The following is a 14,334-nucleotide window of genomic DNA, read 5'->3' as shown; positions in this document are numbered from 1 at the left end:
GTTTCTGTCCGTTTCTTCAATTTCCTCCCAGAGCAGTTCTCTACTGGCATCAGACTGTGTGATCACAGTCGCATGTGATGTGGGCATTTTGTCAAATTTGTGGATTGGAGGGCTAACGGGCCAGCAGTTTTTCTGCTATGTTCTTGGTATGTGTGCAGTAAATATACGGCAAATTCTGATTTATCGTTTGTTATGAATTTGGTCACAAGGCTTGTGTTTTGTTTTGTTTTTTTCTCTCCACTTAAAAGTCTCTTGAAAACCATCAAACCACACTAATCCAGCTGTGATTACTCATTTATCGTTTTATCCTTACACACCCCCATCCCGTAAAAAGGCCTTGTACTATTCCATGAGCTTGTTCTTAATTGGCAGGTTAAAAAAAAACCTCCTCTGCTATCTTGTCTATTACAGTCCCTCTCTTTCTGTCTGCAGGGCTGGGTTGTCTCTGTATTTAGCCAAAACACATTGTACTCGTCCTGCGGGCCAGTTTGTGTTGCTATGTATAGGCTTTGTTGTGGACGGTATCACTTGACTTGGCCTGGGCTTTCTGTGTTGTTGGCCTCATCTTTCCATAAAACACAGACACAAGCATGAATCCAAACACACACACACAGCCAGAACCTCACCCACACACTGATATGTTGAGGGACAGTGGATGGGGGGGGGCCCTCAGGCCTCAGCCCCCACGTGGTCCAGGTCACATGTTGCTGCCCATTGAGCAGAAAAGGGGGGTAAAAGGAAGATGGTGGTGGTAGTGGAGAGGCGGAGGCATTAAAAGGTTTCATACCGGGGCTTGGGGACATGGGTCATCCAGCTCCACGGGGGCTTCTCCCTCAACCAGAGCCGTGATACGAGCTCTAGTACCATTCGTTCGCTTTCAGAGAGCCACAACAAACAAATAAACAAACAGGCCTAAATACAAAATAAAGCGACAAACAGAGTAAAGAGGCCAGCTGGGGAGGATACGAACCAAACGGCAACGATTTCATTTAAACATTCAAATTTAAGCCAAAACAAACTGTGTGCATCCAGACAACACACACCCAAAAACAAAGAGCATGTTGTGAACGTGTACAAGAGGACAAAGACAGTGAGAAATGCAGCGACGCCGGAATAAAAACTGGAAAAAAGTGCCCTCTGAGCAAGCTTCACATCAGCTAACAGCACCCGGCCTCATGTGCTCATTTGATAATTGGGTTGACTTTTTACAAATAGTGGACCATCTTTAATTAGCAGCGCAGAGGATCCGATCAATAGTTTCCATATTTTGAGCCGCTCAGGCCAGCATAATGGACTTTCACTTTAGTCTCCAGCCGACTGGTGACAACGCTTAAAAACTCGCTGCTGGACACGAGAGCAGAACCAGCACACTGTCTCGAGCCAGTAAAGCTTCATTTAAATGTTTTTCTTTGAGTGCATCCACATTTTTCTGTGTCATATTTACTGCAGTTCAACTTTGTGTTACGTTCATACCAAAGAGGGCAACTTAAAGTAACAATCTATGACATTAATTCGGAGAAAAAAGGAGCTTGAGCTGTAATATTCACTATTGCTGCATTAAAAAAAAAAAAAAGGAAAGAGCGCCACTTCAATAACTCAAATTTCATTGACAAACAATTGACACAAAATGGCATCACCGTACCGACCACACACTTTGACTAACAAATGATCTCTGGGAAGTGAAAAGGCGGAAACATGACAGTAACGGCTCATTACTAAACAGGACACTAAACATACAGATTTTAAAGGAGCAGGATTGTTATTTTGGATCGAGGACTGCAATTATTTTCATTATAATTCTATTAAAAAAAATGTGTGAAAACCATCTTGAAAAAGCACAATGCAATTTCCCAGAAACCAAGGTGACGTGTTCATGTGTCTCACTGTGTCCGACCAAATCCAAAGACATTCAGTTTACAGTGTGATCTATAACAGTGAGAAGTAGCAAATCCAAAGCTGGAAACAGAGAATATTTGGTGTTTGTGCTTGAAATGTGACTGAAATGGTCAAAATAGTTGCAAACAATTTTTTGTTGATCGATTAGTTGATTAAATTACCAACAATTTTAACACTACTTGATCCTTCCTGTCAGACTGTGATCTAACACCTCAACTTTTCCTTCATGCTTCATCGGTCAAAACTCAACCAGTATCACAACAGAACCGGATGCACGACGCAGCTCATCACATAACACGCAGTGTGAGAGCACGAGCTGGTACAGCGCACAGAGCCATGTGCAGCAGGACAAAGTGAAGGTGGAGCTGTGCAGGATCCTGGTGGAAAGATCTGAGCCCGGGGTTCAACTCATCCATCCAAACAGGAACACTGTGCAGTTTGGGAGATGGATCTGAAACTGGACAAATCCATCAACGGCTCAGTGGGTACTTCCTAAATATAGGAGCGAGAACGGAGACACTCCTGAAAGTCAAACCAAATCTTGTGTAAACAAAAGTGCCTGCTTTATCTCAAGGCCGCCAATTCGCCTTCCAGGGCCGCATCAAGTCATGGTTTTGAAAGGTGTTGTATAAAAATGTAAAATACATTGTAATGCCCTTTTGTCTCTGCTCAATGTCTGCGTGGACCATTATATTACCTCGGCTTAAAATAGATTCAGCCCCCAGACTCAAGCTACAGTGGGAACACAGGGACTCTGTCAGGCCTGAACCATGTCCCATGTGGAGCTCCCAACTACAGTTCTCACAGTGAAATTGACTTATGGGTTTCTCTAAATAATATTGAGGCCCTACATCGATACGCTATCTGTCAGCTACTGCATTAGTCTGCGCCAAAAATAGAAAACCAAGTAAAAATAGTCTAATCAACACTATTGAGCAGGTTTCAATTCTCCCTCCTGTAAACAACCGCAGCCTCCATGTCAAATTAGTTGTTCCGCTTGGAAGTCAACCGATGACCCAGTGAAAATGAGCTTTTCCTCTTTTCCCCTAATCAAAAGTCAATAACCAATGACTAATATCAGACAGGGGAGTGTACAGTATCAGCGCAGATTGCGTAAGCCTGAACAGAACCAGGTGGTGATTAGAAATTATCCAAGTCCACACAGAAGGAAATCGATTCTCCATAAAGAGAAGGAAAGTTAAGAGCCTTTTTTATTCTAATTTGAACAGTCTAAATATACAGATTATTTGGACGAACACGAGGCATGTGTGCTGTTTGTGTAATTCACAGACTGGCCTCCGGGTGGCATCCCTTCGCTCCTGCTGCACACAGCCTCCCTTCCACACTGACCCTGCCTGCTTTTAGCAGCTGGGTTCCCATGGAAACCCCAGTCGGTCCATACCACTCCTCTCTCTCTCTCTCTCTCTCTCTCTCTCTCTCTCTCTCTCTCTCTCTCTCTCTCTCTCTCTCTCTCTCTCTCTCTCTCTCTCTCTCTCTCTCTCTCTCTCTCTCTCTCTCTCTCTCTCTCTCTCTCTCTCTCTCTCTCTCTCTCTCTCTCTCTCTCTCTCTCTCTCTCTCTCTCTCTCTCTCTCTCTCTCTCTCTCTAAGCCAGGCCACACTTGTATCCTTCCATTCCCAGACTCTCCCATATCAACACAAAGCAGAACCTACTCCGTGCAAGCCTACAACATTGTATGTGTGTCACTGTGTGTGTGTGTGTGTGTGTGTGTGTGTGTGTGTGTGTGTGTGTGTGTGTGTGTGTGTGTGTGTGTGTGTGTGTGTGTGTGTGTGTGTGTGTGTGTGTGTGCGTCTTTGGTGGGAGGGCACAGCAAATTTAGGCATACGAAGACAGATCATTTTCGAGTGCCACCGTCTCAAACACACAACCAAAAATAAGTCCCGTTTTCAGTAAAGGGGAGGAATGCAATGTGTAGCCTGTAGCATACGAAGAGACACAAAGTAAGTAACAGTTCTGTCGCAACCTGACGGACGCAGGTGATAAAGGGGACGTGAAGGGTTAGATGAGCTGAGGGTCGAACCGTGGGGATAATTGATAAGGATGTTACAAGCATGGAGCAGTCAACAGGAGTCCCATGAGCCCAACACACACACACACACACAGCAGCTTTATGCACACTGGATTAATTTAACTAGATAAAATTACCAAGGTAGTTTCTTCTGTCATTTGGGTTATAGCGGCAGATCTGGGGAAATGGATTTGGAGTGATTTGATGTGTTGGTGATTAGTGGGATATCTGTGCAGAGTAATGAGCGTAGTGTCACTTCGTTGCCACTGAACAGGTGAGAACAGCAGGGTCAGAGGAGTAGATTATTCCAAAAAAATTAAAGCACAATAAGCTGGAACAATGTCTAATTCAACAGCTGTGTTTTTGATCATGAGAGCTGCATGTCTTTAACTACACAGGGTGACAACGTGTATGCTGCTGGTTTCTATATTTTATGGTCTACAAGAAATATTTTCCAACTCAACAAAGTTAAAACAAAAAAAAGAGTTTCCATTTTTCTTTTCTAGTGACATATACTTTATCGTGAGGTCTGTAAAATGTCTGAAAATGGTGAAAAATGCCCATCTCAATTTCCTCACACCCAAGGTCATCAAATGAGTTTTGTCTGACCAACACTGAAAAACCCAAATATATTTAGTCTACAATCGCATATGACAAGAGAAGCACCAAATCCTCAGGACAAGAAGATGGAACGAGGGAATGTCTGGCATTTTTTCCTAATCAAATAATCGATAAATCGACTTGTGTGAGCTCAGTTTTCTGGTGTTTATGCTCCAGCAGACACAGACAAAGACAAATTAGCAAGTGACATTAACAAAGGAACATGCAAGTACATCACGCCTTTGTTTAACTAGTAGCAGCTGTTTAGAAAAAATGAAAAAAACAGGTGTGGACTTGAGATACTTTTCTAAATAAACATTGCTTTAGAGTACAGTGTCACTCTGAAGAACCACAACCGCTTATGAAGAACCGGATGTTCCCCTGATATAACATACTCTTTTGTCAGGACACTTTAAGATGGGGCTCTTATCTATTTGGTCAGTGCGGAGGAGAAGCTCCAGAATCTCAGGTTAAGAATACATACAATAAATCATCCAACCAAACTGTTGAACCACGGCTTGTGCTGGAGCCAAATGTTTACTTAAGCTAGCCTCCGAGCTACCTCCTTCAGCCTGGCCTGATGAAACAGCCAACGGCTCAAACTGTCTAGGCAAACAAACCGCTGTGACAGAAAAATAGAAAAGGTTTCTAAATATAGCTTTGTGACCACATTCCTCAGGAGGTGAAAGTTGAGGCTTGTTTGACTAGTGGTGGAGGTGGAGGGAGACCTTATGCCTGGGTGTGGCTGGACACTGCTAACTGCTAGCCGCACTGCTAACCGGGCCTGCAGGCTGCACAACCTACGCTTCAGCACACAACCGGGCTAAACTCGCAGGCCATGTGACACAAAAACATGCTAATGTCGATGCTAAACACACGTGGTCATGTGCTTTTTGATGGATTTTGCATGGGTCCGAGTCTGCTGCCGCTGCTCACTCTGATAGGCCGGCTTGGCAGCAACAGGGGTAGACAGTGTGGAGCTGGGAGCCCCTGTCATGATTAGACAGCAAAATGTCTCCTTGCGTGTCAAACGCTGCTTTGATCAATCCAGCTCCCTCCTCTCTGTCTCTAGCAGTGGCAGAAAAGGTTGAACACAGTGTGTGTGTGTGTGTGTGTGTGTGTGTGTGTGTGTGTGTGTAATACGGGGAGACAGAGCGAGCAGGAAAGCATATGGGTGCATTCATACACTCGTGATGGTTTGTTTTATGTCAGGGCATTAAGGGAAGAGAAGGTATGGCCAGGCAGTGCGTAGTCAGCTCTCTCTCTCACACACACACACACACACACACACACAGACACAAACACGCAGACGCAGACACAGACACACACACACACACACACACACACACACAAAACCAACACAGAGGCGTTTTGTGTCTCACCTTCTGCTACTGACCTTCCCTTTGTTTACAGCGCATTGCCGGGATACTCCCTTTGATTCGGCTGCGCACACGTGACCCTCCGCCAGTTTCTGCTCTGCAGTACTGCTGCTAAAAATAGCCTCAGCTTGCCCTGGCTCCACAGCTAGTTTACATAAGCTCTAAGGGGGGTGGGGGGGGGAGGTGGAAGGGGAGGGGGAGAAAAGGGAGCGACAGAGAGGGGAGAGAGAGGAGGGGGAGCCTCAGTGAAGAGAGAGAGAGGGAGAGAGGAGGAGGAGGAGGCGGGGGTCTATGGACGACCATTCCACAATCTCTGAGCAGGGAACCTGCAGCGCCACTGCTGTCCTCCAGCAGTCTGTGCCTTTACACTCCTGGTCAACAGCAGGGTGTGTACGTGTGTGAGTGAGAGAGAAAGGTATGTGTGTGTGTGTGTGCTCTGTGTGTGTGTGTGTGTGTGTGTGTGTGTGTGCTGTGCATGTGTGTGCGCGTGTGCGTAGTCGGCACACAGGAACAGACTCGCAGATATCCACCATTCACCAGCCTCGCTCTGTGTCTCCGTCTGTCCTTTAAAATGGACGCACATTTTAACCCAAAAATAAAAATCTATTTATAGATCCGATTCCCCTTCTTTAAGTGGAACAGAAATTCCAGCTTTTCTCTGCAACACCATTCGCATTTCACATCAGAGAGACAAAACTAGCAATTAACAAGGAGCTAAAAGCAATCTAAGCATGACACAGTGTGTGTTGTGCAAAAACTGACATGAAAGTTATTCAGGAAGGAGAAAGCAATTGTGGTGATTTATGTTCGGGGTTTCATGCATTTGGATATTGATTTAGATTTTAGATAGACTATTCAAAATATATGCCATTTTTTTCCATGGAGCAGTGCTTGCTTTCAAATGTGATCCAACTCATTGACTAAACTAAATACAGACTGTCAGAGCCTCTGGTCTCTAGAAACAAAATAAAAACACACTGGCAGAGTAGCTAATCTTGTGACATGTAGCATGCTATGCTGGGCAGCTTTAGGCTCTCTTAACTGTTTCCAAATGTCCAAGCAGGCTGAGAGCTTTCTCAGCTCGACATCTACAACTTTAAACTACCACGGTGCTTTCACTGACTGGTCAAATGGTCAGAGAAGCCGTGGACAGTCACGGCAACACCAAATCTCTGGCCTTTAACATTAAACTGTACACACTTTGGAAAAGGCTTCATATGGGGAATGACATGTGTTCTCGTATTCTGCAACATCCTCTCTGCTGTCGCTTTTTGACCTCGAGAGAGAGAGAGAGACAGAGAGAGAGACAGAGAGCAAGAGAGAGAGACAGAGACAGAGGGAGAGTCCCACAGGGGGCTCTAACAACCTTAAGGACAGTGGTTTGAGTAGATGGAGTCCCACTGAGCTCCAGTGGATCAGATTCTACAGTTCAGATCAAAACCACTCCTCCCTTTTCCTCAGAAATCATGCACGCGTATGCACTCGCACGCACACACGCGCGCACACACACACACACACACACACACACACACACACACACACACACACACACACACACACACACACACACACACACACACACACACACACACACACACACACACACACACACACACACACACACACTTCCATAGTGCCCCCTTTGATTATTTCTCAGTCAGCTGACAGCAGGGTCATCTGATTTTAGCAAGCGACACAAAGGTTTTTGTTAATCTGGATTAAGGCCTTTTATGATTCTTTTTTATGAAGAATTTATTTACAGCCGTGTAGTTGGAATTATTATTTGAATTGTAAACATCTGAGTTCACACCGCTGATTCTCTTAAAAGGCAAAAAGAGCGGACACAGAATTGACTTGAAATAGATAGAGTTTTAAGAAACCGAACTAAAAACCATTTAGGCTATTTAGGCTAGTTGCAGCCAGCAACTAAAGCATATGAGCATAACAAAACATAGATAGAAACATTAATAGTTTAAAATGCATTCAAACGCACTTCTCTGAGTAAAACCGGTGTTGTTACACAAACAGTTTTGAATCTGAAATCAGGATACATTTTTGGTGGCCTTGAGAGTCAAATCTTTTCATTTTGCTCTTAATAGCAGTGTTTGACTGTGTGCAGCTCGCTGGTTGTGCTGCTACATCATCCATCATTTTTAGTTGAGGCCTGAAGTTTAGGAAACACAATCCCAAATCACGGCTCACTAATCCTATGTTGTTTTTATTCTTGTAGCTACTAAAAAGCTCATATTTCTAAATGTCGACACCTGGCACATCGCTGTCTGTCTGGGGTTCACTGTTTAACAGGACTGGAGTTTTCTGCTCGTCCATCACGCTAACATCTTTGACCCTGCTGACCCTGACGCACTCTCGGCTTCATGCTTTTTAGACGCATAAATTCAAAATGCGACTTCTGATTTCTTTGTCAAATGATGCGAGCCATAAGGAATCAGAGAGAAGTTATTCCACATATAAGCGTTCGGAGCGCAGACCGCGTTACAGTCAGCCTCACCCCATGGTACGATACAGTGCACATGAAATCAGCTAAAACACTGAGAAATGAAGCAGCTTACTGGTGACAGAAAAAAGCAGCAGTGACATGCATCCGGTGTATAAATATCGCTCTCTCGGGCTCTTCCGTGAACAGAAGAGGCTCCTTATTGAGGAGAGCCACTGTTTGCGAAGCGTAGCCCCTCTGTTTCTGTAGGCCCTTCAGGGGCCGGGGCTGGCTGACAATGCCGGCCATTCTTACCACTTTACTGCCTCAGATGACTGTGTCAGTGGCCCCCAGGCTGGTGACAGAGTCCCGTGACCAGCACTACACCCCAGCCCCAGCCCCAGCCCCAACCCCAGCCCCAACCCCAGCCCCAACCCCAGCCCCAGCCCCAGCCCCAGCCCCAACCCTAGCCCCAGCCCCAGCCCCAGCCCCAGCCCCAGCCCCAGCCCCAGCCCCAGCCCCAGCCCCAGCCCCAGCCCCAGCCAAGAACTAGACCAAGCCTTAGATATATATCTCTCCACAATCCCATCTCCAGAACAGCTGGAGATCAGTCCAGTCTCGGCTGCACTCCTCCATCCTGGACCAACCACACCACATCACATCCTGACCTACGATGATCCTTTTAGATTTAAACATTTGTGATGAGTTTTGTTAGGTGAAAAACTGCGTCAACCTCTTTAAACTGAAATGTTTACAAGTCCCGTTTATCACTTCTTAAACCGTGAGAACAGCAGATGAAATATTTATTTCATAAAAACATGCAACTCTATTGTTTGTCAGATAATGGAAATAAAAGCCTTCTCCTGACAGGAGGAATAAGACAGGGTGCTCAAAGTACATTCTGTATTTTAGAGCTGCAAACACGAGTTGATTAATCGATGAACAGAGGAGTGATTGGCAACTATTCTGATGATTGATTAATTCGATCAGTCCTTTTTTTAAACTGCAAGCATTGGTGAAGTCCGCTCATCTTCTCTGAGGAGAAGATTTGGCCACACAAAACAAGACGTTTAAAGATGAGGACTCTATTAATCAATAAGAATCATTAGATGCAGTCCTACTCTACTCCACGGTGGTTTTAGTATGATTTGTTACGTTAAAAGACTGAAACAATCTCTAGGATGGTCAGTAAAAACAGCTTAAGACATTTTAGACTGACTGTACTAGAGGACAGATTAACCAGAGGTTTCACATGTCAAAATGTTCCATATATGTCAGGAGTCAGGACATGTTGTTGTGATTAGCATTATTTTACAGTGTGTGCCGATGACATCCATTTTCCAAACCACCCTGAATAGGCCACACTTTTCCTCAGTATCTGATCTTTGCCCTTTCTATTTAATCCTCATTAGGGTCAACACCGATGGTGCCAAAGAGTGTGAAATGCCTCTGAATGGCTACAGAACCAAACACTGTGACATTTGTCTCAGTGGGAAGGTTGAGTCAGGGCCAAGTCTCATCTTCCTGTATGTTTTGAATACATGTCTGTATTTACTTGTGTGTGTGTGCGTGCATGTGGCATGAGTACTATAAAGTCTAGATGGGATTGTGGGGATTAATAACTGGACAGATGATCGTTTGGAGTGAAAAAACAGGGGTGTACAAGAGAATGAGTAACATTTACAGCAGTGGGTAAAGCAAGCAGGGTTGCAACTAACAATTATTTCAATTATCAATCAATATGCCACTTATTTTCTTGATTAACTGATGAATAGTCTGGTCTCTTAAGTACTACAAAATAGTGAAAAATGTTCAACACAATAAAGCCCAAGGTGGCGTCTTCAAATTGTTCATTTTGTCTGCTCAATGGTCCAAACCCTAAAGATATTTAGCGAACCATCACATATGACAATTTGTGAAATCCTCACAACTGAGAAGCTGAAACTAGGACATGTTTGGCATTGCAGTGTCAAAATGACTTGAACAAATAATGTAAGTAGTATTACAGACAGCAGATAACATTTTTGGATAACTAGTTGAAAAACTGTTTCATCGTGCTGGTAAGATCTTGCAAAAGATCTGGCAAAATTGTTCAAAATCTCATATATCATATAGCAGCGTGCCTCTGTGGTTTACCAGCTGTTACATTCATTCAGGACACGTGAAGCTCGCTGGTTCAAATTTTCTCATCTGTATCTCTTACTTCATACTGCCAAACACTGAATATAACTGCATACTGGTTAACTACAATGACCACAATGCACAGTGCCTTAGGCAAAAAGCATGGTGTGCCTTAAATAGGCTGTGGTCTTTTGACTCAAACTAATCAGCTACAGTTGGCCACTCAATATGTTCTGTAGGTAGCATCTAAAGCAAACTAAAGCCGCATCAGCCATAAACTACAGCTGTTTCACAGCCTCATTTTTTCAGTCACACTCCCAGACTCAAGCTCCATCCAGGGCCGCTATCCTCTGGTCCAGTACATGCTCCTGCAGCCTGGCTTCCCAGCCACAGAGCACACCAACACAGGAGAGCTCCATGCCAACCCACACAGCATCTAACACAGTCGTCCACTACAGTAAGACATACCTTAGCATGTGAATTGTGTCATATTTGGTGGGGGGCTGCAACAGCCACTCAGCGCCGGAGGAAAAAAAAAAGGCAGGAGGCCTGGGAGTTTAGATTGCGTGTGAAAAAGTGTTTGATTTTGCCGTTGACACATCTAAGGCATTGCAATGGAACCAGCCCGCCGCAGCTGAAAATAGCTCATAATCAATCAACTGGCAGACACATATCTGTGCTCTTAAAACGTATAAATGTGCAATGCAGAGGGCAGATCAATGGGTGACAGGATTCCAAAAGCATCGATATGGACATGCTCTTTGGCATAACAAGTGCTCGCCATCGGCCCATACTTATTTCCTGTGCCTTTGTCCAATGGGCTGCCCAGCGTTAGGCCTGCTGGAAAAAATATCTGCCAGTGCAGCAAGGTCTATGAAGGACAACACAGATGGAACAGCAGAGGTAACTAATCTGCCTTTACAAAATCTAAATAGGACATAAAGCTACAGCATATCTAACAAAATGTTCTTCTGCCATGATCTCTTTTGGTGGTTTTATGACAATATATCTATTGTGTTTGACTGTTAGCATGCAAGGCTGCTGCCTGCGAATCTTTTCCTCCCACAAACAGCTACATGTACGCCAACTTCCTCTTTAATTTACTCTCTGAGCGACTGAAAGCGCTCTCATCACAATTGTGATCCAAGACGTAGCCTACAACACAAACACAAGTGTGTGGAAGTTCAAAACAAAAAACACGAGAGAGCAGGTGTGGAGAACAAAATAAAAGATGAAATGAAAGCTTCCTGGACTGACTGGAGGATTGTAAGAGTGGGTTGGGTCAGTGCTAGCTCAAAGGCAGCTAGCACTGAGAAAAAGGACCAAAACAACATAATAGACATTCGCCAAACAATTTAACATGTGTTCAAATACAGCCTGAGTCCAAAGCTGTGACCTCTGCTCCCTTACTTTCAACCCAGTTGGCTGCTGAAGCCGTCTAGCACCGCTTCCCTTCTTCCAGGAGAGTCACTGACAACAGTTTACAGTGTAGTTTAGTGGTCATACTAACAATAGGTGTGTAGATTGTGTGTGTGTGTGTGTGTGTGTGGCCCTTACACACAGACAGGTCTGCTGCCATGTAGAACAGAGTATCTATGAATGCCCTCCGTCCACGTAGTTCATACAGAGGTTAAAACTGAGAGAGGAAGTAAGTGAGAGGCCGTGCAGTATGACAAATTCCAGACATCAATCACACACACTGACAATAGAGGCATATCGTGATGCTTCTACTCAGCAATGAGATTTCAAAGTGATCTGCTCATGTGGAAACTGTTCCGAAAGCCAAGGTAGATATAGAGATGTTTATAGATAGATCATCTATAAACATCTACAGGTCATCTGTTTTATCACTGAAAACTGATGATCTGTTCTATTACAAGTTATTTTCTGGTATATTCACAGCACTGAATCACACATATCTAAATTATACCTAAAGACAAGGGAGAGCACTTGAGGAACAAGGCAACTATCATACAAACGAACTGCCACTCAAGAAGGACAAACTCTAAACTTCTGAAGCAGAAAGTAAGAGCCACCGCATGAGGACTGCAGGACTAAAATAATACTAAGATCCTTACCACACACAGCAAGATAAATTTGCCAGTTTCATGATGATTTATTGGTCAGACATACAAGTGCTCACCAGCTGTTAACCAATCAGGAGCAGCAATGTAACAGCCAGAAAGGCGGTGACAGGAGGACGGCAAGAAGGGCACGAGAGAGAAGCAAAAAAAATGGAGAAAGAAATGAATGACATTGAAGAGTGGGAGGCTGGAAACAGGGAGGACAATCTGGACTTCAAATAAACAATTAAGCATCAGTCATTTGGCAGTGATCTGCAATTGGAAGAGTAGATGTATCATAACTTCCATGCATAAAAAAAACTACTGGACAGACAGCATAGGGACCAAGTTCAAAGCCAATACGTTCTACGCTAACACCATATAAACCAGTACCACTCCAGTTAAATGCTGCATGCTTTTCACTGTCTTCATTTTGACTCTATTCATGCCACAGAACAGCTGTTGCAAGCCTTGGTGTTTTCACTTTTTACTATCTAAAATGCACTTTCTTACTTCAGCATTCACAAAGACCACTGCATTTACAGAGTTCAGAGAGATGTTTATGATAGCACAATATTATGTGGTATCACTTTGAAACTGGAATATTGACTAAAACAAACACGAGATCCTTCCTTTTTTTTTTTTTTTTACATATTATGCAGTTGTACTGCACACAGACACAGACTGACTCAGAGCAGCAAAGACAAACACAGGCCTTGGACTGTAACAGCTCCACCTTACAGATTCATGTGACTCTCCAACCATCACCTGACTATCTCTCTCCTTTCTATGGAAGCTGCTTTCAGGCAGAGCAACCAGGGAGGACTTGACCCGAAGTCAAATTTATGTTCACTGAACGGAAGATATGTATTCAGGAAAAGAGTACAGAGACTGTTTGTCTACACGCTATAACATCTTTAAAACATCGCAGTATCCATGTAACGCAGGCTCACTGTTCGCTGACAGCAAGACAATATCCCCAGTCACTGATAAAATGGGCCTTTGACCTAACCCTGAGAGATGAAGGGAGTCAAGCTTTGGGATGAGAGGGGCCAACTTCCAGCAGACTGCACTCCTGAGTCTGTACCATGTACGTGAACTCATATTTACATATGAATCCAGAGGTAAGTAAGAGAGGAAGCAGAAGAAGAGCACTGTAATCAGCGAGTCACTTTGCATATCCAAACTTCCTTTTACAGGCAATAGGGGGACCCTCCCTCCCCTGTGTACAACCCGCACCCTATGGTGGCCCAAGGTACTGTAAGAGCCGTCCAAACAATGTGGGCCACCGTGCAAAGAGGCATAGGCTTCTATGCCTTGCCACACTGAAGTTATCAGTATTTCCTAACTACAGTATCTGGAGTACAATTGTATTAGGAAAAACTCTACATAGATAGATGGCAGCCCAAATCAAATCCTGACCCACATAGCTTTTGTCCAGCCTTAGAGATACTGAAATGCAGTCTATAAAACTCCACAGGTAGGCTCTTACCATCACCAACACTGAAATGAGAAATCCCAATTTAGAACATTTGGGATTTTACATGTGTAAATAGACAAATATTACAAGTCAATACAAGTCTAATGAATTCAACAGTTGGGCATTTCACCGCAAGCCACACCAGGTTTTGCATACCACCACGGTGAAATGTCAAACACACTGTCATGAAGAGATATATGTAGAATTTTCCAAAGGACGAACACAAACTGCAGCTTGCCTTGCCACACCCAGAGTAAACATATGTCAGCCATATTCATATATGACACCAGCGCACACCGCAGAGCTTTCACGACAAACACAACGCACGGAGGAC

The 14,334-nt window shown here is 44.1% G+C and overlaps 1 protein-coding gene across 2 annotated transcripts in view; it reads right to left on the bottom strand.

Moving 5' to 3' along the window:
- The window catches only part of LOC139339228 (guanine nucleotide-binding protein G(olf) subunit alpha), a 44,983-nt gene that overhangs the window by 10,249 nt on the left and 20,400 nt on the right, over window positions 1–14,334 (bottom strand). The gene's annotated exons all lie outside the window — the stretch shown is intronic.

The sequence above is a fragment of the Chaetodon trifascialis genome, chromosome 11 (assembly GCF_039877785.1).
Source record: "Chaetodon trifascialis isolate fChaTrf1 chromosome 11, fChaTrf1.hap1, whole genome shotgun sequence".
In the NCBI taxonomy this organism is placed as follows: Eukaryota; Metazoa; Chordata; class Actinopteri; order Chaetodontiformes; family Chaetodontidae; genus Chaetodon; species Chaetodon trifascialis.
Note: the sequence above shows the minus strand (reverse complement) of the source record. Positions and strands in the feature narration are given on the sequence as shown.